This window comes from Rhinichthys klamathensis, unplaced genomic scaffold (genome assembly GCF_029890125.1).
Source record: "Rhinichthys klamathensis goyatoka isolate OS25496 unplaced genomic scaffold, OSU_Roscu_1.1 h1tg000001l_1, whole genome shotgun sequence".
NCBI classification, from domain to species: domain Eukaryota; kingdom Metazoa; phylum Chordata; class Actinopteri; order Cypriniformes; family Leuciscidae; genus Rhinichthys; species Rhinichthys klamathensis.
The window spans coordinates 2,302,501-2,322,500 of NW_026606555.1; the positions used below are offsets into that span (position 1 = coordinate 2,302,501).

At 47.7% G+C, this 20,000-nt stretch overlaps 21 non-coding genes across 21 annotated transcripts in view; all 21 read left to right on the forward strand.

The window, feature by feature from the left end:
* Positions 1 to 15, forward strand: part of trnan-guu (transfer RNA asparagine (anticodon GUU)) — a 74-nt gene extending 59 nt beyond the window's left edge. Inside the window, exon 1 of the tRNA in view lies at positions 1 to 15. This exon is cut by the window's left edge and continues 59 nt beyond it. This is a non-coding gene — a tRNA (tRNA-Asn).
* Positions 16 to 867: 852 nt separating this feature from the next.
* Positions 868 to 941, forward strand: trnan-guu (transfer RNA asparagine (anticodon GUU)). The gene has a single exon. It is a non-coding gene; the product is annotated as a tRNA-Asn (tRNA).
* Positions 942 to 1,769: 828 nt separating this feature from the next.
* trnak-cuu (transfer RNA lysine (anticodon CUU)) lies at positions 1,770 to 1,842 on the forward strand. Its single transcript has one exon. It is a non-coding gene; the product is annotated as a tRNA-Lys (tRNA).
* A 146-nt stretch (positions 1,843 to 1,988) lies between these two features.
* On the forward strand, positions 1,989 to 2,062 carry trnan-guu (transfer RNA asparagine (anticodon GUU)). The gene has a single exon. It is a non-coding gene; the product is annotated as a tRNA-Asn (tRNA).
* Positions 2,063 to 4,155: 2,093 nt separating this feature from the next.
* trnan-guu (transfer RNA asparagine (anticodon GUU)) lies at positions 4,156 to 4,229 on the forward strand. Its single transcript has one exon. It is a non-coding gene; the product is annotated as a tRNA-Asn (tRNA).
* Positions 4,230 to 5,081: 852 nt separating this feature from the next.
* On the forward strand, positions 5,082 to 5,155 carry trnan-guu (transfer RNA asparagine (anticodon GUU)). The gene has a single exon. It is a non-coding gene; the product is annotated as a tRNA-Asn (tRNA).
* An 828-nt stretch (positions 5,156 to 5,983) lies between these two features.
* Positions 5,984 to 6,056, forward strand: trnak-cuu (transfer RNA lysine (anticodon CUU)). Its single transcript has one exon. It is a non-coding gene; the product is annotated as a tRNA-Lys (tRNA).
* A 146-nt stretch (positions 6,057 to 6,202) lies between these two features.
* Positions 6,203 to 6,276, forward strand: trnan-guu (transfer RNA asparagine (anticodon GUU)). The gene has a single exon. It is a non-coding gene; the product is annotated as a tRNA-Asn (tRNA).
* Positions 6,277 to 8,369: 2,093 nt separating this feature from the next.
* Positions 8,370 to 8,443, forward strand: trnan-guu (transfer RNA asparagine (anticodon GUU)). The gene has a single exon. It is a non-coding gene; the product is annotated as a tRNA-Asn (tRNA).
* An 852-nt stretch (positions 8,444 to 9,295) lies between these two features.
* Positions 9,296 to 9,369, forward strand: trnan-guu (transfer RNA asparagine (anticodon GUU)). The gene has a single exon. It is a non-coding gene; the product is annotated as a tRNA-Asn (tRNA).
* An 828-nt stretch (positions 9,370 to 10,197) lies between these two features.
* trnak-cuu (transfer RNA lysine (anticodon CUU)) lies at positions 10,198 to 10,270 on the forward strand. Its single transcript has one exon. It is a non-coding gene; the product is annotated as a tRNA-Lys (tRNA).
* A 146-nt stretch (positions 10,271 to 10,416) lies between these two features.
* On the forward strand, positions 10,417 to 10,490 carry trnan-guu (transfer RNA asparagine (anticodon GUU)). Its single transcript has one exon. It is a non-coding gene; the product is annotated as a tRNA-Asn (tRNA).
* Positions 10,491 to 12,583: 2,093 nt separating this feature from the next.
* trnan-guu (transfer RNA asparagine (anticodon GUU)) lies at positions 12,584 to 12,657 on the forward strand. The gene has a single exon. It is a non-coding gene; the product is annotated as a tRNA-Asn (tRNA).
* An 852-nt stretch (positions 12,658 to 13,509) lies between these two features.
* trnan-guu (transfer RNA asparagine (anticodon GUU)) lies at positions 13,510 to 13,583 on the forward strand. The gene has a single exon. It is a non-coding gene; the product is annotated as a tRNA-Asn (tRNA).
* Positions 13,584 to 14,411: 828 nt separating this feature from the next.
* Positions 14,412 to 14,484, forward strand: trnak-cuu (transfer RNA lysine (anticodon CUU)). Its single transcript has one exon. It is a non-coding gene; the product is annotated as a tRNA-Lys (tRNA).
* Positions 14,485 to 14,630: 146 nt separating this feature from the next.
* Positions 14,631 to 14,704, forward strand: trnan-guu (transfer RNA asparagine (anticodon GUU)). Its single transcript has one exon. It is a non-coding gene; the product is annotated as a tRNA-Asn (tRNA).
* A 2,093-nt stretch (positions 14,705 to 16,797) lies between these two features.
* On the forward strand, positions 16,798 to 16,871 carry trnan-guu (transfer RNA asparagine (anticodon GUU)). Its single transcript has one exon. It is a non-coding gene; the product is annotated as a tRNA-Asn (tRNA).
* An 852-nt stretch (positions 16,872 to 17,723) lies between these two features.
* On the forward strand, positions 17,724 to 17,797 carry trnan-guu (transfer RNA asparagine (anticodon GUU)). Its single transcript has one exon. It is a non-coding gene; the product is annotated as a tRNA-Asn (tRNA).
* An 852-nt stretch (positions 17,798 to 18,649) lies between these two features.
* On the forward strand, positions 18,650 to 18,723 carry trnan-guu (transfer RNA asparagine (anticodon GUU)). Its single transcript has one exon. It is a non-coding gene; the product is annotated as a tRNA-Asn (tRNA).
* An 828-nt stretch (positions 18,724 to 19,551) lies between these two features.
* Positions 19,552 to 19,624, forward strand: trnak-cuu (transfer RNA lysine (anticodon CUU)). The gene has a single exon. It is a non-coding gene; the product is annotated as a tRNA-Lys (tRNA).
* A 146-nt stretch (positions 19,625 to 19,770) lies between these two features.
* Positions 19,771 to 19,844, forward strand: trnan-guu (transfer RNA asparagine (anticodon GUU)). Its single transcript has one exon. It is a non-coding gene; the product is annotated as a tRNA-Asn (tRNA).
* The last annotated feature ends 156 nt before the right edge of the window (positions 19,845 to 20,000 follow it).

Genomic DNA, 20,000 nt, shown 5'->3' on the forward strand with positions numbered 1-20,000 from the left:
GCCCACCCAGGGACGATGGATGTTTTGTTCCAAGTGGAGGAGGAGGCCTGTGTTCCAAAGAGGTCCTGTTCAAAACTCCTTTCAAATCACCATCGAGCATCTGTGGTGTGAGGATATAATGGTGATGTTTTGTTCCAAGTGGAGGAGGAGGCCTGTGTTCCATTGAGGTCCTGTTCAAAACTCCTTTCAAATCACCATCGAGCATCTGTGGTGTGTGGATGGAATGATCATGTTTTGTTCCAAGTGGTAGAGGAGGACTGTGTTCCATTGAGGTCCTGTTCAAAACTCCTTTTAAATCCCCATCGAGCATCTGTGGTGTGTGGATGGAATGATCATGTTTTTTTCCAAGTGTGGAGGAGGCCTGTGTTCCAAAGAGGTCCTGTTCAAAATTCCTTTTAAATCACCATCGAGGCCTCCTCGATGCCCTACTGTGTTCCAGTGAGGTCCTGTTCAAAACTCCTTTCAAATCTCCACCTTTCAAATACCCATTTCCAAATTTTGACTGTGATCGAATGGGGGTTTTGGTCATAAAAGGAGGCCACCAGTAACTTGTAACCTATCAGGCTCTCAGACATGAGGCCAATCGATTCGCAAAATATGAGGCTCCATTAAAATCTGCGACCAGCCCGAAGCAAAGCTCAGCACCTGCCCCGGCTAGCTCAGTCGGTAGAGCATGAGACTCTTAATCTCAGGGTCGTGGGTTCGAGCCCCACGTTGGGCGTATCTATTAGCTATCTCTCTTCCCAATAGGTGGTCTCGGTTTTCAGCGCGCTGTACACATTACTCTAGTGGAAAACTTGTTTGTCTTTGCCGGAAACGTCCAATTGTGCTTTTTTATAACCTGACCCAGTGGCTGACTTGCCGCCGGTCTCTGTGGCGCAATTGGTTAGCGCGTTCGGCTGTTAACTGAAAGGATGGTGGTTCGAGCCCACCCAGGGACGATGGATGTTTTGTTCCAAGGGGTGGAGGAGGCCTGTGTTCCAAAGAGGTCCTGTTCAAAACTCCTTTCAAATCACCATCGAGCATCTGTGGTGTGAGGATATAATGGTGATGTTTTGTTCCAAGTGGATATAATGGTAATGTTTTGTTCCAAGTGGAGGAGGAGGCCTGTGTTCCAAAGAGGTCCTGTTCAAAACTCCTTTCAAATCACCATCGAGCATCTGTGGTGTGTATATATAATTGTGATGTTTTGTTCCAAGTGGAGGAGGAGGCCTGTGTTCCAAAGAGGTCCTGTTCAAAACTCCTTTCAAATCACCATCGAGCATCTGTGGTGTGAGGATATAATGGTGATGTTTTGTTCCAAGTGGAGGAGGAGGCCTGTGTTCCATTGAGGTCCTGTTCACAACTCCTTTCAAATCACCATCGAGCATCTGTGGTGTGTGGATGGAATGATCATGTTTTGTTCCAAGTGGTAGAGGAGGACTGTGTTCCATTGAGGTCCTGTTCAAAACTCCTTTTAAATCCCCATCGAGCATCTGTGGTGTGTGGATGGAATGATCATGTTTTGTTCCAAGTGTGGAGGAGGCCTGTGTTCCAAAGAGGTCCTGTTCAAAATTCCTTTTAAATCACCATCGAGGCCTCCTCGATGCCCTACTGTGTTCCAGTGAGGTCCTGTTCAAAACTCCTTTCAAATCACCACCTTTCAAATACCCATTTCCAACTTTTGACTGTGATCAAATGGGGGTTTTGGTCATAAAAGGAGCAATCGATTCGCAAAATATGAGGCTCCATTAAAATCTGCGACCATCCCGAAGCAAAGCCCTGCACCCGCCCGGCTAGCTCAGTCGGTAGAGCATGAGACTCTTAATCTCAGGGTCGTGGGTTCGAGCCCCACGTTGGGCGTGTCTATTAGCTATCTCTCTTCCCAACAGGTGGTCTCGGTTTTCAGCGCGCTGTACACATTACGCTAGTGGAAAACTTGTTTGTCTTTGCCGGAAACGTCCAATTGTGCTTTTTTATAACGTGACCCAGTGGCTGACTTGCAGCCGGTCTCTGTGGCGCAATTGGTTAGCGCGTTCGGCTGTTAACCGAAAGGATGGTGGTTCGAGCCCACCCAGGGACGATGGATGTTTTGTTCCAAGGGGTGGAGGAGGCCTGTGTTCCAAAGAGGTCCTGTTCAAAACTCCTTTCAAATCACCATCGAGCATCTGTGGTGTGAGGATATAATGGTAATGTTTTGTTCCAAGTGGAGGAGGAGGCCTGTGTTCCAAAGAGGTCCTGTTCAAAACTCCTTTCAAATCACCATCGAGCATCTGTGGTGTGTGGATATAATGGTGATGTTTTGTTCCAAGTGGAGGAGGAGGCCTGTGTTCCAAAGAGGTCCTGTTCAAAACTCCTTTCAAATCACCATCGAGCATCTGTGGTGTGAGGATATAATGGTGATGTTTTGTTCCAAGTGGAGGAGGAGGCCTGTGTTCCATTGAGGTCCTGTTCAAAACTCCTTTCAAATCACCATCGAGCATCTGTGGTGTGTGGATGGAATGATCATGTTTTGTTCCAAGTGGTAGAGGAGGACTGTGTTCCATTGAGGTCCTGTTCAAAACTCCTTTTAAATCCCCATCGAGCATCTGTGGTGTGTGGATGGAATGATCATGTTTTTTTCCAAGTGTGGAGGAGGCCTGTGTTCCAAAGAGGTCCTGTTCAAAATTCCTTTTAAATCACCATCGAGGCCTCCTCGATGCCCTACTGTGTTCCAGTGAGGTCCTGTTCAAAACTCCTTTCAAATCTCCACCTTTCAAATACCCATTTCCAAATTTTGACTGTGATCGAATGGGGGTTTTGGTCATAAAAGGAGGCCACCAGTAACTTGTAACCTATCAGGCTCTCAGACATGAGGCCAATCGATTCGCAAAATATGAGGCTCCATTAAAATCTGCGACCAGCCCGAAGCAAAGCTCAGCACCTGCCCCGGCTAGCTCAGTCGGTAGAGCATGAGACTCTTAATCTCAGGGTCGTGGGTTCGAGCCCCACGTTGGGCGTATCTATTAGCTATCTCTCTTCCCAATAGGTGGTCTCGGTTTTCAGCGCGCTGTACACATTACTCTAGTGGAAAACTTGTTTGTCTTTGCCGGAAACGTCCAATTGTGCTTTTTTATAACCTGACCCAGTGGCTGACTTGCCGCCGGACTCTGTGGCGCAATTGGTTAGCGCGTTCGGCTGTTAACTGAAAGGATGGTGGTTCGAGCCCACCCAGGGACGATGGATGTTTTGTTCCAAGGGGTGGAGGAGGCCTGTGTTCCAAAGAGGTCCTGTTCAAAACTCCTTTCAAATCACCATCGAGCATCTGTGGTGTGTGGATATAATGGTGATGTTTTGTTCCAAGTGGAGGAGGAGGCCTGTGTTCCAAAGAGGTCCTGTTCAAAACTCCTTTCAAATCACCATCGAGCATCTGTGGTGTGAGGATATAATGGTGATGTTTTGTTCCAAGTGGAGGAGGAGGCCTGTGTTCCATTGAGGTCCTGTTCAAAACTCCTTTCAAATCACCATCGAGCATCTGTGGTGTGTGGATGGAATGATCATGTTTTGTTCCAAGTGGTAGAGGAGGACTGTGTTCCATTGAGGTCCTGTTCAAAACTCCTTTTAAATCCCCATCGAGCATCTGTGGTGTGTGGATGGAATGATCATGTTTTTTTCCAAGTGTGGAGGAGGCCTGTGTTCCAAAGAGGTCCTGTTCAAAATTCCTTTTAAATCACCATCGAGGCCTCCTCGATGCCCTACTGTGTTCCAGTGAGGTCCTGTTCAAAACTCCTTTCAAATCTCCACCTTTCAAATACCCATTTCCAAATTTTGACTGTGATCGAATGGGGGTTTTGGTCATAAAAGGAGGCCACCAGTAACTTGTAACCTATCAGGCTCTCAGACATGAGGCCAATCGATTCGCAAAATATGAGGCTCCATTAAAATCTGCGACCAGCCCGAAGCAAAGCTCAGCACCTGCCCCGGCTAGCTCAGTCGGTAGAGCATGAGACTCTTAATCTCAGGGTCGTGGGTTCGAGCCCCACGTTGGGCGTATCTATTAGCTATCTCTCTTCCCAATAGGTGGTCTCGGTTTTCAGCGCGCTGTACACATTACTCTAGTGGAAAACTTGTTTGTCTTTGCCGGAAACGTCCAATTGTGCTTTTTTATAACCTGACCCAGTGGCTGACTTGCCGCCGGTCTCTGTGGCGCAATTGGTTAGCGCGTTCGGCTGTTAACTGAAAGGATGGTGGTTCGAGCCCACCCAGGGACGATGGATGTTTTGTTCCAAGTGGAGGAGGAGGCCTGTGTTCCAAAGAGGTCCTGTTCAAAACTCCTTTCAAATCACCATCGAGCATCTGTGGTGTGAGGATATAATGGTGATGTTTTGTTCCAAGTGGAGGAGGAGGCCTGTGTTCCATTGAGGTCCTGTTCAAAACTCCTTTCAAATCACCATCGAGCATCTGTGGTGTGTGGATGGAATGATCATGTTTTGTTCCAAGTGGTAGAGGAGGACTGTGTTCCATTGAGGTCCTGTTCAAAACTCCTTTTAAATCCCCATCGAGCATCTGTGGTGTGTGGATGGAATGATCATGTTTTTTTCCAAGTGTGGAGGAGGCCTGTGTTCCAAAGAGGTCCTGTTCAAAATTCCTTTTAAATCACCATCGAGGCCTCCTCGATGCCCTACTGTGTTCCAGTGAGGTCCTGTTCAAAACTCCTTTCAAATCTCCACCTTTCAAATACCCATTTCCAAATTTTGACTGTGATCGAATGGGGGTTTTGGTCATAAAAGGAGGCCACCAGTAACTTGTAACCTATCAGGCTCTCAGACATGAGGCCAATCGATTCGCAAAATATGAGGCTCCATTAAAATCTGCGACCAGCCCGAAGCAAAGCTCAGCACCTGCCCCGGCTAGCTCAGTCGGTAGAGCATGAGACTCTTAATCTCAGGGTCGTGGGTTCGAGCCCCACGTTGGGCGTATCTATTAGCTATCTCTCTTCCCAATAGGTGGTCTCGGTTTTCAGCGCGCTGTACACATTACTCTAGTGGAAAACTTGTTTGTCTTTGCCGGAAACGTCCAATTGTGCTTTTTTATAACCTGACCCAGTGGCTGACTTGCCGCCGGTCTCTGTGGCGCAATTGGTTAGCGCGTTCGGCTGTTAACTGAAAGGATGGTGGTTCGAGCCCACCCAGGGACGATGGATGTTTTGTTCCAAGGGGTGGAGGAGGCCTGTGTTCCAAAGAGGTCCTGTTCAAAACTCCTTTCAAATCACCATCGAGCATCTGTGGTGTGAGGATATAATGGTGATGTTTTGTTCCAAGTGGATATAATGGTAATGTTTTGTTCCAAGTGGAGGAGGAGGCCTGTGTTCCAAAGAGGTCCTGTTCAAAACTCCTTTCAAATCACCATCGAGCATCTGTGGTGTGTATATATAATTGTGATGTTTTGTTCCAAGTGGAGGAGGAGGCCTGTGTTCCAAAGAGGTCCTGTTCAAAACTCCTTTCAAATCACCATCGAGCATCTGTGGTGTGAGGATATAATGGTGATGTTTTGTTCCAAGTGGAGGAGGAGGCCTGTGTTCCATTGAGGTCCTGTTCACAACTCCTTTCAAATCACCATCGAGCATCTGTGGTGTGTGGATGGAATGATCATGTTTTGTTCCAAGTGGTAGAGGAGGACTGTGTTCCATTGAGGTCCTGTTCAAAACTCCTTTTAAATCCCCATCGAGCATCTGTGGTGTGTGGATGGAATGATCATGTTTTGTTCCAAGTGTGGAGGAGGCCTGTGTTCCAAAGAGGTCCTGTTCAAAATTCCTTTTAAATCACCATCGAGGCCTCCTCGATGCCCTACTGTGTTCCAGTGAGGTCCTGTTCAAAACTCCTTTCAAATCACCACCTTTCAAATACCCATTTCCAACTTTTGACTGTGATCAAATGGGGGTTTTGGTCATAAAAGGAGCAATCGATTCGCAAAATATGAGGCTCCATTAAAATCTGCGACCATCCCGAAGCAAAGCCCTGCACCCGCCCGGCTAGCTCAGTCGGTAGAGCATGAGACTCTTAATCTCAGGGTCGTGGGTTCGAGCCCCACGTTGGGCGTGTCTATTAGCTATCTCTCTTCCCAACAGGTGGTCTCGGTTTTCAGCGCGCTGTACACATTACGCTAGTGGAAAACTTGTTTGTCTTTGCCGGAAACGTCCAATTGTGCTTTTTTATAACGTGACCCAGTGGCTGACTTGCAGCCGGTCTCTGTGGCGCAATTGGTTAGCGCGTTCGGCTGTTAACCGAAAGGATGGTGGTTCGAGCCCACCCAGGGACGATGGATGTTTTGTTCCAAGGGGTGGAGGAGGCCTGTGTTCCAAAGAGGTCCTGTTCAAAACTCCTTTCAAATCACCATCGAGCATCTGTGGTGTGAGGATATAATGGTAATGTTTTGTTCCAAGTGGAGGAGGAGGCCTGTGTTCCAAAGAGGTCCTGTTCAAAACTCCTTTCAAATCACCATCGAGCATCTGTGGTGTGTGGATATAATGGTGATGTTTTGTTCCAAGTGGAGGAGGAGGCCTGTGTTCCAAAGAGGTCCTGTTCAAAACTCCTTTCAAATCACCATCGAGCATCTGTGGTGTGAGGATATAATGGTGATGTTTTGTTCCAAGTGGAGGAGGAGGCCTGTGTTCCATTGAGGTCCTGTTCAAAACTCCTTTCAAATCACCATCGAGCATCTGTGGTGTGTGGATGGAATGATCATGTTTTGTTCCAAGTGGTAGAGGAGGACTGTGTTCCATTGAGGTCCTGTTCAAAACTCCTTTTAAATCCCCATCGAGCATCTGTGGTGTGTGGATGGAATGATCATGTTTTTTTCCAAGTGTGGAGGAGGCCTGTGTTCCAAAGAGGTCCTGTTCAAAATTCCTTTTAAATCACCATCGAGGCCTCCTCGATGCCCTACTGTGTTCCAGTGAGGTCCTGTTCAAAACTCCTTTCAAATCTCCACCTTTCAAATACCCATTTCCAAATTTTGACTGTGATCGAATGGGGGTTTTGGTCATAAAAGGAGGCCACCAGTAACTTGTAACCTATCAGGCTCTCAGACATGAGGCCAATCGATTCGCAAAATATGAGGCTCCATTAAAATCTGCGACCAGCCCGAAGCAAAGCTCAGCACCTGCCCCGGCTAGCTCAGTCGGTAGAGCATGAGACTCTTAATCTCAGGGTCGTGGGTTCGAGCCCCACGTTGGGCGTATCTATTAGCTATCTCTCTTCCCAATAGGTGGTCTCGGTTTTCAGCGCGCTGTACACATTACTCTAGTGGAAAACTTGTTTGTCTTTGCCGGAAACGTCCAATTGTGCTTTTTTATAACCTGACCCAGTGGCTGACTTGCCGCCGGACTCTGTGGCGCAATTGGTTAGCGCGTTCGGCTGTTAACTGAAAGGATGGTGGTTCGAGCCCACCCAGGGACGATGGATGTTTTGTTCCAAGGGGTGGAGGAGGCCTGTGTTCCAAAGAGGTCCTGTTCAAAACTCCTTTCAAATCACCATCGAGCATCTGTGGTGTGTGGATATAATGGTGATGTTTTGTTCCAAGTGGAGGAGGAGGCCTGTGTTCCAAAGAGGTCCTGTTCAAAACTCCTTTCAAATCACCATCGAGCATCTGTGGTGTGAGGATATAATGGTGATGTTTTGTTCCAAGTGGAGGAGGAGGCCTGTGTTCCATTGAGGTCCTGTTCAAAACTCCTTTCAAATCACCATCGAGCATCTGTGGTGTGTGGATGGAATGATCATGTTTTGTTCCAAGTGGTAGAGGAGGACTGTGTTCCATTGAGGTCCTGTTCAAAACTCCTTTTAAATCCCCATCGAGCATCTGTGGTGTGTGGATGGAATGATCATGTTTTTTTCCAAGTGTGGAGGAGGCCTGTGTTCCAAAGAGGTCCTGTTCAAAATTCCTTTTAAATCACCATCGAGGCCTCCTCGATGCCCTACTGTGTTCCAGTGAGGTCCTGTTCAAAACTCCTTTCAAATCTCCACCTTTCAAATACCCATTTCCAAATTTTGACTGTGATCGAATGGGGGTTTTGGTCATAAAAGGAGGCCACCAGTAACTTGTAACCTATCAGGCTCTCAGACATGAGGCCAATCGATTCGCAAAATATGAGGCTCCATTAAAATCTGCGACCAGCCCGAAGCAAAGCTCAGCACCTGCCCCGGCTAGCTCAGTCGGTAGAGCATGAGACTCTTAATCTCAGGGTCGTGGGTTCGAGCCCCACGTTGGGCGTATCTATTAGCTATCTCTCTTCCCAATAGGTGGTCTCGGTTTTCAGCGCGCTGTACACATTACTCTAGTGGAAAACTTGTTTGTCTTTGCCGGAAACGTCCAATTGTGCTTTTTTATAACCTGACCCAGTGGCTGACTTGCCGCCGGTCTCTGTGGCGCAATTGGTTAGCGCGTTCGGCTGTTAACTGAAAGGATGGTGGTTCGAGCCCACCCAGGGACGATGGATGTTTTGTTCCAAGTGGAGGAGGAGGCCTGTGTTCCAAAGAGGTCCTGTTCAAAACTCCTTTCAAATCACCATCGAGCATCTGTGGTGTGAGGATATAATGGTGATGTTTTGTTCCAAGTGGAGGAGGAGGCCTGTGTTCCATTGAGGTCCTGTTCAAAACTCCTTTCAAATCACCATCGAGCATCTGTGGTGTGTGGATGGAATGATCATGTTTTGTTCCAAGTGGTAGAGGAGGACTGTGTTCCATTGAGGTCCTGTTCAAAACTCCTTTTAAATCCCCATCGAGCATCTGTGGTGTGTGGATGGAATGATCATGTTTTTTTCCAAGTGTGGAGGAGGCCTGTGTTCCAAAGAGGTCCTGTTCAAAATTCCTTTTAAATCACCATCGAGGCCTCCTCGATGCCCTACTGTGTTCCAGTGAGGTCCTGTTCAAAACTCCTTTCAAATCTCCACCTTTCAAATACCCATTTCCAAATTTTGACTGTGATCGAATGGGGGTTTTGGTCATAAAAGGAGGCCACCAGTAACTTGTAACCTATCAGGCTCTCAGACATGAGGCCAATCGATTCGCAAAATATGAGGCTCCATTAAAATCTGCGACCAGCCCGAAGCAAAGCTCAGCACCTGCCCCGGCTAGCTCAGTCGGTAGAGCATGAGACTCTTAATCTCAGGGTCGTGGGTTCGAGCCCCACGTTGGGCGTATCTATTAGCTATCTCTCTTCCCAATAGGTGGTCTCGGTTTTCAGCGCGCTGTACACATTACTCTAGTGGAAAACTTGTTTGTCTTTGCCGGAAACGTCCAATTGTGCTTTTTTATAACCTGACCCAGTGGCTGACTTGCCGCCGGTCTCTGTGGCGCAATTGGTTAGCGCGTTCGGCTGTTAACTGAAAGGATGGTGGTTCGAGCCCACCCAGGGACGATGGATGTTTTGTTCCAAGGGGTGGAGGAGGCCTGTGTTCCAAAGAGGTCCTGTTCAAAACTCCTTTCAAATCACCATCGAGCATCTGTGGTGTGAGGATATAATGGTGATGTTTTGTTCCAAGTGGATATAATGGTAATGTTTTGTTCCAAGTGGAGGAGGAGGCCTGTGTTCCAAAGAGGTCCTGTTCAAAACTCCTTTCAAATCACCATCGAGCATCTGTGGTGTGTATATATAATTGTGATGTTTTGTTCCAAGTGGAGGAGGAGGCCTGTGTTCCAAAGAGGTCCTGTTCAAAACTCCTTTCAAATCACCATCGAGCATCTGTGGTGTGAGGATATAATGGTGATGTTTTGTTCCAAGTGGAGGAGGAGGCCTGTGTTCCATTGAGGTCCTGTTCACAACTCCTTTCAAATCACCATCGAGCATCTGTGGTGTGTGGATGGAATGATCATGTTTTGTTCCAAGTGGTAGAGGAGGACTGTGTTCCATTGAGGTCCTGTTCAAAACTCCTTTTAAATCCCCATCGAGCATCTGTGGTGTGTGGATGGAATGATCATGTTTTGTTCCAAGTGTGGAGGAGGCCTGTGTTCCAAAGAGGTCCTGTTCAAAATTCCTTTTAAATCACCATCGAGGCCTCCTCGATGCCCTACTGTGTTCCAGTGAGGTCCTGTTCAAAACTCCTTTCAAATCACCACCTTTCAAATACCCATTTCCAACTTTTGACTGTGATCAAATGGGGGTTTTGGTCATAAAAGGAGCAATCGATTCGCAAAATATGAGGCTCCATTAAAATCTGCGACCATCCCGAAGCAAAGCCCTGCACCCGCCCGGCTAGCTCAGTCGGTAGAGCATGAGACTCTTAATCTCAGGGTCGTGGGTTCGAGCCCCACGTTGGGCGTGTCTATTAGCTATCTCTCTTCCCAACAGGTGGTCTCGGTTTTCAGCGCGCTGTACACATTACGCTAGTGGAAAACTTGTTTGTCTTTGCCGGAAACGTCCAATTGTGCTTTTTTATAACGTGACCCAGTGGCTGACTTGCAGCCGGTCTCTGTGGCGCAATTGGTTAGCGCGTTCGGCTGTTAACCGAAAGGATGGTGGTTCGAGCCCACCCAGGGACGATGGATGTTTTGTTCCAAGGGGTGGAGGAGGCCTGTGTTCCAAAGAGGTCCTGTTCAAAACTCCTTTCAAATCACCATCGAGCATCTGTGGTGTGAGGATATAATGGTAATGTTTTGTTCCAAGTGGAGGAGGAGGCCTGTGTTCCAAAGAGGTCCTGTTCAAAACTCCTTTCAAATCACCATCGAGCATCTGTGGTGTGTGGATATAATGGTGATGTTTTGTTCCAAGTGGAGGAGGAGGCCTGTGTTCCAAAGAGGTCCTGTTCAAAACTCCTTTCAAATCACCATCGAGCATCTGTGGTGTGAGGATATAATGGTGATGTTTTGTTCCAAGTGGAGGAGGAGGCCTGTGTTCCATTGAGGTCCTGTTCAAAACTCCTTTCAAATCACCATCGAGCATCTGTGGTGTGTGGATGGAATGATCATGTTTTGTTCCAAGTGGTAGAGGAGGACTGTGTTCCATTGAGGTCCTGTTCAAAACTCCTTTTAAATCCCCATCGAGCATCTGTGGTGTGTGGATGGAATGATCATGTTTTTTTCCAAGTGTGGAGGAGGCCTGTGTTCCAAAGAGGTCCTGTTCAAAATTCCTTTTAAATCACCATCGAGGCCTCCTCGATGCCCTACTGTGTTCCAGTGAGGTCCTGTTCAAAACTCCTTTCAAATCTCCACCTTTCAAATACCCATTTCCAAATTTTGACTGTGATCGAATGGGGGTTTTGGTCATAAAAGGAGGCCACCAGTAACTTGTAACCTATCAGGCTCTCAGACATGAGGCCAATCGATTCGCAAAATATGAGGCTCCATTAAAATCTGCGACCAGCCCGAAGCAAAGCTCAGCACCTGCCCCGGCTAGCTCAGTCGGTAGAGCATGAGACTCTTAATCTCAGGGTCGTGGGTTCGAGCCCCACGTTGGGCGTATCTATTAGCTATCTCTCTTCCCAATAGGTGGTCTCGGTTTTCAGCGCGCTGTACACATTACTCTAGTGGAAAACTTGTTTGTCTTTGCCGGAAACGTCCAATTGTGCTTTTTTATAACCTGACCCAGTGGCTGACTTGCCGCCGGACTCTGTGGCGCAATTGGTTAGCGCGTTCGGCTGTTAACTGAAAGGATGGTGGTTCGAGCCCACCCAGGGACGATGGATGTTTTGTTCCAAGGGGTGGAGGAGGCCTGTGTTCCAAAGAGGTCCTGTTCAAAACTCCTTTCAAATCACCATCGAGCATCTGTGGTGTGTGGATATAATGGTGATGTTTTGTTCCAAGTGGAGGAGGAGGCCTGTGTTCCAAAGAGGTCCTGTTCAAAACTCCTTTCAAATCACCATCGAGCATCTGTGGTGTGAGGATATAATGGTGATGTTTTGTTCCAAGTGGAGGAGGAGGCCTGTGTTCCATTGAGGTCCTGTTCAAAACTCCTTTCAAATCACCATCGAGCATCTGTGGTGTGTGGATGGAATGATCATGTTTTGTTCCAAGTGGTAGAGGAGGACTGTGTTCCATTGAGGTCCTGTTCAAAACTCCTTTTAAATCCCCATCGAGCATCTGTGGTGTGTGGATGGAATGATCATGTTTTTTTCCAAGTGTGGAGGAGGCCTGTGTTCCAAAGAGGTCCTGTTCAAAATTCCTTTTAAATCACCATCGAGGCCTCCTCGATGCCCTACTGTGTTCCAGTGAGGTCCTGTTCAAAACTCCTTTCAAATCTCCACCTTTCAAATACCCATTTCCAAATTTTGACTGTGATCGAATGGGGGTTTTGGTCATAAAAGGAGGCCACCAGTAACTTGTAACCTATCAGGCTCTCAGACATGAGGCCAATCGATTCGCAAAATATGAGGCTCCATTAAAATCTGCGACCAGCCCGAAGCAAAGCTCAGCACCTGCCCCGGCTAGCTCAGTCGGTAGAGCATGAGACTCTTAATCTCAGGGTCGTGGGTTCGAGCCCCACGTTGGGCGTATCTATTAGCTATCTCTCTTCCCAATAGGTGGTCTCGGTTTTCAGCGCGCTGTACACATTACTCTAGTGGAAAACTTGTTTGTCTTTGCCGGAAACGTCCAATTGTGCTTTTTTATAACCTGACCCAGTGGCTGACTTGCCGCCGGTCTCTGTGGCGCAATTGGTTAGCGCGTTCGGCTGTTAACTGAAAGGATGGTGGTTCGAGCCCACCCAGGGACGATGGATGTTTTGTTCCAAGTGGAGGAGGAGGCCTGTGTTCCAAAGAGGTCCTGTTCAAAACTCCTTTCAAATCACCATCGAGCATCTGTGGTGTGAGGATATAATGGTGATGTTTTGTTCCAAGTGGAGGAGGAGGCCTGTGTTCCATTGAGGTCCTGTTCAAAACTCCTTTCAAATCACCATCGAGCATCTGTGGTGTGTGGATGGAATGATCATGTTTTGTTCCAAGTGGTAGAGGAGGACTGTGTTCCATTGAGGTCCTGTTCAAAACTCCTTTTAAATCCCCATCGAGCATCTGTGGTGTGTGGATGGAATGATCATGTTTTTTTCCAAGTGTGGAGGAGGCCTGTGTTCCAAAGAGGTCCTGTTCAAAATTCCTTTTAAATCACCATCGAGGCCTCCTCGATGCCCTACTGTGTTCCAGTGAGGTCCTGTTCAAAACTCCTTTCAAATCTCCACCTTTCAAATACCCATTTCCAAATTTTGACTGTGATCGAATGGGGGTTTTGGTCATAAAAGGAGGCCACCAGTAACTTGTAACCTATCAGGCTCTCAGACATGAGGCCAATCGATTCGCAAAATATGAGGCTCCATTAAAATCTGCGACCAGCCCGAAGCAAAGCTCAGCACCTGCCCCGGCTAGCTCAGTCGGTAGAGCATGAGACTCTTAATCTCAGGGTCGTGGGTTCGAGCCCCACGTTGGGCGTATCTATTAGCTATCTCTCTTCCCAATAGGTGGTCTCGGTTTTCAGCGCGCTGTACACATTACTCTAGTGGAAAACTTGTTTGTCTTTGCCGGAAACGTCCAATTGTGCTTTTTTATAACCTGACCCAGTGGCTGACTTGCCGCCGGTCTCTGTGGCGCAATTGGTTAGCGCGTTCGGCTGTTAACTGAAAGGATGGTGGTTCGAGCCCACCCAGGGACGATGGATGTTTTGTTCCAAGGGGTGGAGGAGGCCTGTGTTCCAAAGAGGTCCTGTTCAAAACTCCTTTCAAATCACCATCGAGCATCTGTGGTGTGAGGATATAATGGTGATGTTTTGTTCCAAGTGGATATAATGGTAATGTTTTGTTCCAAGTGGAGGAGGAGGCCTGTGTTCCAAAGAGGTCCTGTTCAAAACTCCTTTCAAATCACCATCGAGCATCTGTGGTGTGTATATATAATTGTGATGTTTTGTTCCAAGTGGAGGAGGAGGCCTGTGTTCCAAAGAGGTCCTGTTCAAAACTCCTTTCAAATCACCATCGAGCATCTGTGGTGTGAGGATATAATGGTGATGTTTTGTTCCAAGTGGAGGAGGAGGCCTGTGTTCCATTGAGGTCCTGTTCACAACTCCTTTCAAATCACCATCGAGCATCTGTGGTGTGTGGATGGAATGATCATGTTTTGTTCCAAGTGGTAGAGGAGGACTGTGTTCCATTGAGGTCCTGTTCAAAACTCCTTTTAAATCCCCATCGAGCATCTGTGGTGTGTGGATGGAATGATCATGTTTTGTTCCAAGTGTGGAGGAGGCCTGTGTTCCAAAGAGGTCCTGTTCAAAATTCCTTTTAAATCACCATCGAGGCCTCCTCGATGCCCTACTGTGTTCCAGTGAGGTCCTGTTCAAAACTCCTTTCAAATCACCACCTTTCAAATACCCATTTCCAACTTTTGACTGTGATCAAATGGGGGTTTTGGTCATAAAAGGAGCAATCGATTCGCAAAATATGAGGCTCCATTAAAATCTGCGACCATCCCGAAGCAAAGCCCTGCACCCGCCCGGCTAGCTCAGTCGGTAGAGCATGAGACTCTTAATCTCAGGGTCGTGGGTTCGAGCCCCACGTTGGGCGTGTCTATTAGCTATCTCTCTTCCCAACAGGTGGTCTCGGTTTTCAGCGCGCTGTACACATTACGCTAGTGGAAAACTTGTTTGTCTTTGCCGGAAACGTCCAATTGTGCTTTTTTATAACGTGACCCAGTGGCTGACTTGCAGCCGGTCTCTGTGGCGCAATTGGTTAGCGCGTTCGGCTGTTAACCGAAAGGATGGTGGTTCGAGCCCACCCAGGGACGATGGATGTTTTGTTCCAAGGGGTGGAGGAGGCCTGTGTTCCAAAGAGGTCCTGTTCAAAACTCCTTTCAAATCACCATCGAGCATCTGTGGTGTGAGGATATAATGGTAATGTTTTGTTCCAAGTGGAGGAGGAGGCCTGTGTTCCAAAGAGGTCCTGTTCAAAACTCCTTTCAAATCACCATCGAGCATCTGTGGTGTGTGGATATAATGGTGATGTTTTGTTCCAAGTGGAGGAGGAGGCCTGTGTTCCAAAGAGGTCCTGTTCAAAACTCCTTTCAAATCACCATCGAGCATCTGTGGTGTGAGGATATAATGGTGATGTTTTGTTCCAAGTGGAGGAGGAGGCCTGTGTTCCATTGAGGTCCTGTTCAAAACTCCTTTCAAATCACCATCGAGCATCTGTGGTGTGTGGATGGAATGATCATGTTTTGTTCCAAGTGGTAGAGGAGGACTGTGTTCCATTGAGGTCCTGTTCAAAACTCCTTTTAAATCCCCATCGAGCATCTGTGGTGTGTGGATGGAATGATCATGTTTTTTTCCAAGTGTGGAGGAGGCCTGTGTTCCAAAGAGGTCCTGTTCAAAATTCCTTTTAAATCACCATCGAGGCCTCCTCGATGCCCTACTGTGTTCCAGTGAGGTCCTGTTCAAAACTCCTTTCAAATCTCCACCTTTCAAATACCCATTTCCAAATTTTGACTGTGATCGAATGGGGGTTTTGGTCATAAAAGGAGGCCACCAGTAACTTGTAACCTATCAGGCTCTCAGACATGAGGCCAATCGATTCGCAAAATATGAGGCTCCATTAAAATCTGCGACCAGCCCGAAGCAAAGCTCAGCACCTGCCCCGGCTAGCTCAGTCGGTAGAGCATGAGACTCTTAATCTCAGGGTCGTGGGTTCGAGCCCCACGTTGGGCGTATCTATTAGCTATCTCTCTTCCCAATAGGTGGTCTCGGTTTTCAGCGCGCTGTACACATTACTCTAGTGGAAAACTTGTTTGTCTTTGCCGGAAACGTCCAATTGTGCTTTTTTATAACCTGACCCAGTGGCTGACTTGCCGCCGGACTCTGTGGCGCAATTGGTTAGCGCGTTCGGCTGTTAACTGAAAGGATGGTGGTTCGAGCCCACCCAGGGACGATGGATGTTTTGTTCCAAGGGGTGGAGGAGGCCTGTGTTCCAAAGAGGTCCTGTTCAAAACTCCTTTCAAATCACCATCGAGCATCTGTGGTGTGTGGATATAATGGTGATGTTTTGTTCCAAGTGGAGGAGGAGGCCTGTGTTCCAAAGAGGTCCTGTTCAAAACTCCTTTCAAATCACCATCGAGCATCTGTGGTGTGAGGATATAATGGTGATGTTTTGTTCCAAGTGGAGGAGGAGGCCTGTGTTCCATTGAGGTCCTGTTCAAAACTCCTTTCAAATCACCATCGAGCATCTGTGGTGTGTGGATGGAATGATCATGTTTTGTTCCAAGTGGTAGAGGAGGACTGTGTTCCATTGAGGTCCTGTTCAAAACTCCTTTTAAATCCCCATCGAGCATCTGTGGTGTGTGGATGGAATGATCATGTTTTTTTCCAAGTGTGGAGGAGGCCTGTGTTCCAAAGAGGTCCTGTTCAAAATTCCTTTTAAATCACCATCGAGGCCTCCTCGATGCCCTACTGTGTTCCAGTGAGGTCCTGTTCAAAACTCCTTTCAAATCTCCACCTTTCAAATACCCATTTCCAAATTTTGACTGTGATCGAATGGGGGTTTTGGTCATAAAAGGAGGCCACCAGTAACTTGTAACCTATCAGGCTCTCAGACATGAGGCCAATCGATTCGCAAAATATGAGGCTCCATTAAAATCTGCGACCAGCCCGAAGCAAAGCTCAGCACCTGCCCCGGCTAGCTCAGTCGGTAGAGCATGAGACTCTTAATCTCAGGGTCGTGGGTTCGAGCCCCACGTTGGGCGTATCTATTAGCTATCTCTCTTCCCAATAGGTGGTCTCGGTTTTCAGCGCGCTGTACACATTACTCTAGTGGAAAACTTGTTTGTCTTTGCCGGAAACGTCCAATTGTGCTTTTTTATAACCTGACCCAGTGGCTGACTTGCCGCCGGTCTCTGTGGCGCAATTGGTTAGCGCGTTCGGCTGTTAACTGAAAGGATGGTGGTTCGAGCCCACCCAGGGACGATGGATGTTTTGTTCCAAGTGGAGGAGGAGGCCTGTGTTCCAAAGAGGTCCTGTTCAAAACTCCTTTCAAATCACCATCGAGCATCTGTGGTGTGAGGATATAATGGTGATGTTTTGTTCCAAGTGGAGGAGGAGGCCTGTGTTCCATTGAGGTCCTGTTCAAAACTCCTTTCAAATCACCATCGAGCATCTGTGGTGTGTGGATGGAATGATCATGTTTTGTTCCAAGTGGTAGAGGAGGACTGTGTTCCATTGAGGTCCTGTTCAAAACTCCTTTTAAATCCCCATCGAGCATCTGTGGTGTGTGGATGGAATGATCATGTTTTTTTCCAAGTGTGGAGGAGGCCTGTGTTCCAAAGAGGTCCTGTTCAAAATTCCTTTTAAATCACCATCGAGGCCTCCTCGATGCCCTACTGTGTTCCAGTGAGGTCCTGTTCAAAACTCCTTTCAAATCTCCACCTTTCAAATACCCATTTCCAAATTTTGACTGTGATCGAATGGGGGTTTTGGTCATAAAAGGAGGCCACCAGTAACTTGTAACCTATCAGGCTCTCAGACATGAGGCCAATCGATTCGCAAAATATGAGGCTCCATTAAAATCTGCGACCAGCCCGAAGCAAAGCTCAGCACCTGCCCCGGCTAGCTCAGTCGGTAGAGCATGAGACTCTTAATCTCAGGGTCGTGGGTTCGAGCCCCACGTTGGGCGTATCTATTAGCTATCTCTCTTCCCAATAGGTGGTCTCGGTTTTCAGCGCGCTGTACACATTACTCTAGTGGAAAACTTGTTTGTCTTTGCCGGAAACGTCCAATTGTGCTTTTTTATAACCTGACCCAGTGGCTGACTTGCCGCCGGTCTCTGTGGCGCAATTGGTTAGCGCGTTCGGCTGTTAACTGAAAGGATGGTGGTTCGAGCCCACCCAGGGACGATGGATGTTTTGTTCCAAGTGGAGGAGGAGGCCTGTGTTCCAAAGAGGTCCTGTTCAAAACTCCTTTCAAATCACCATCGAGCATCTGTGGTGTGAGGATATAATGGTGATGTTTTGTTCCAAGTGGAGGAGGAGGCCTGTGTTCCATTGAGGTCCTGTTCAAAACTCCTTTCAAATCACCATCGAGCATCTGTGGTGTGTGGATGGAATGATCATGTTTTGTTCCAAGTGGTAGAGGAGGACTGTGTTCCATTGAGGTCCTGTTCAAAACTCCTTTTAAATCCCCATCGAGCATCTGTGGTGTGTGGATGGAATGATCATGTTTTTTTCCAAGTGTGGAGGAGGCCTGTGTTCCAAAGAGGTCCTGTTCAAAATTCCTTTTAAATCACCATCGAGGCCTCCTCGATGCCCTACTGTGTTCCAGTGAGGTCCTGTTCAAAACTCCTTTCAAATCTCCACCTTTCAAATACCCATTTCCAAATTTTGACTGTGATCGAATGGGGGTTTTGGTCATAAAAGGAGGCCACCAGTAACTTGTAACCTATCAGGCTCTCAGACATGAGGCCAATCGATTCGCAAAATATGAGGCTCCATTAAAATCTGCGACCAGCCCGAAGCAAAGCTCAGCACCTGCCCCGGCTAGCTCAGTCGGTAGAGCATGAGACTCTTAATCTCAGGGTCGTGGGTTCGAGCCCCACGTTGGGCGTATCTATTAGCTATCTCTCTTCCCAATAGGTGGTCTCGGTTTTCAGCGCGCTGTACACATTACTCTAGTGGAAAACTTGTTTGTCTTTGCCGGAAACGTCCAATTGTGCTTTTTTATAACCTGACCCAGTGGCTGACTTGCCGCCGGTCTCTGTGGCGCAATTGGTTAGCGCGTTCGGCTGTTAACTGAAAGGATGGTGGTTCGAGCCCACCCAGGGACGATGGATGTTTTGTTCCAAGGGGTGGAGGAGGCCTGTGTTCCAAAGAGGTCCTGTTCAAAACTCCTTTCAAATCACCATCGAGCATCTGTGGTGTGAGGATATAATGGTGATGTTTTGTTCCAAGTGGATATAATGGTAATGTTTTGTTCCAAGTGGAGGAGGAGGCCTGTGTTCCAAAGAGGTCCTGTTCAAAACTCCTTTCAAATCACCATCGAGCATCTGTGGTGTGTATATATAATTGTGATGTTTTGTTCCAAGTGGAGGAGGAGGCCTGTGTTCCAAAGAGGTCCTGTTCAAAACTCCTTTCAAATCACCATCGAGCATCTGTGGTGTGAGGATATAATGGTGATGTTTTGTTCCAAGTGGAGGAGGAGGCCTGTGTTCCATTGAGGTCCTGTTCACAACTCCTTTCAAATCACCATCGAGCATCTGTGGTGTGTGGATGGAATGATCATGTTTTGTTCCAAGTGGTAGAGGAGGACTGTGTTCCATTGAGGTCCTGTTCAAAACTCCTTTTAAATCCCCATCGAGCATCTGTGGTGTGTGGATGGAATGATCATGTTTTGTTCCAAGTGTGGAGGAGGCCTGTGTTCCAAAGAGGTCCTGTTCAAAATTCCTTTTAAATCACCATCGAGGCCTCCTCGATGCCCTACTGTGTTCCAGTGAGGTCCTGTTCAAAACTCCTTTCAAATCACCACCTTTCAAATACCCATTTCCAACTTTTGACTGTGATCAAATGGGGGTTTTGGTCATAAAAGGAGCAATCGATTCGCAAAATATGAGGCTCCATTAAAATCTGCGACCATCCCGAAGCAAAGCCCTGCACCCGCCCGGCTAGCTCAGTCGGTAGAGCATGAGACTCTTAATCTCAGGGTCGTGGGTTCGAGCCCCACGTTGGGCGTGTCTATTAGCTATCTCTCTTCCCAACAGGTGGTCTCGGTTTTCAGCGCGCTGTACACATTACGCTAGTGGAAAACTTGTTTGTCTTTGCCGGAAACGTCCAATTGTGCTTTTTTATAACGTGACCCAGTGGCTGACTTGCAGCCGGTCTCTGTGGCGCAATTGGTTAGCGCGTTCGGCTGTTAACCGAAAGGATGGTGGTTCGAGCCCACCCAGGGACGATGGATGTTTTGTTCCAAGGGGTGGAGGAGGCCTGTGTTCCAAAGAGGTCCTGTTCAAAACTCCTTTCAAATCACCATCGAGCATCTGTGGTGTGTGGATATAATGGTGATGTTTTGTTCCAAGTGGAGGAGGAGGCCTGTGTTCCAAAGAGGTCC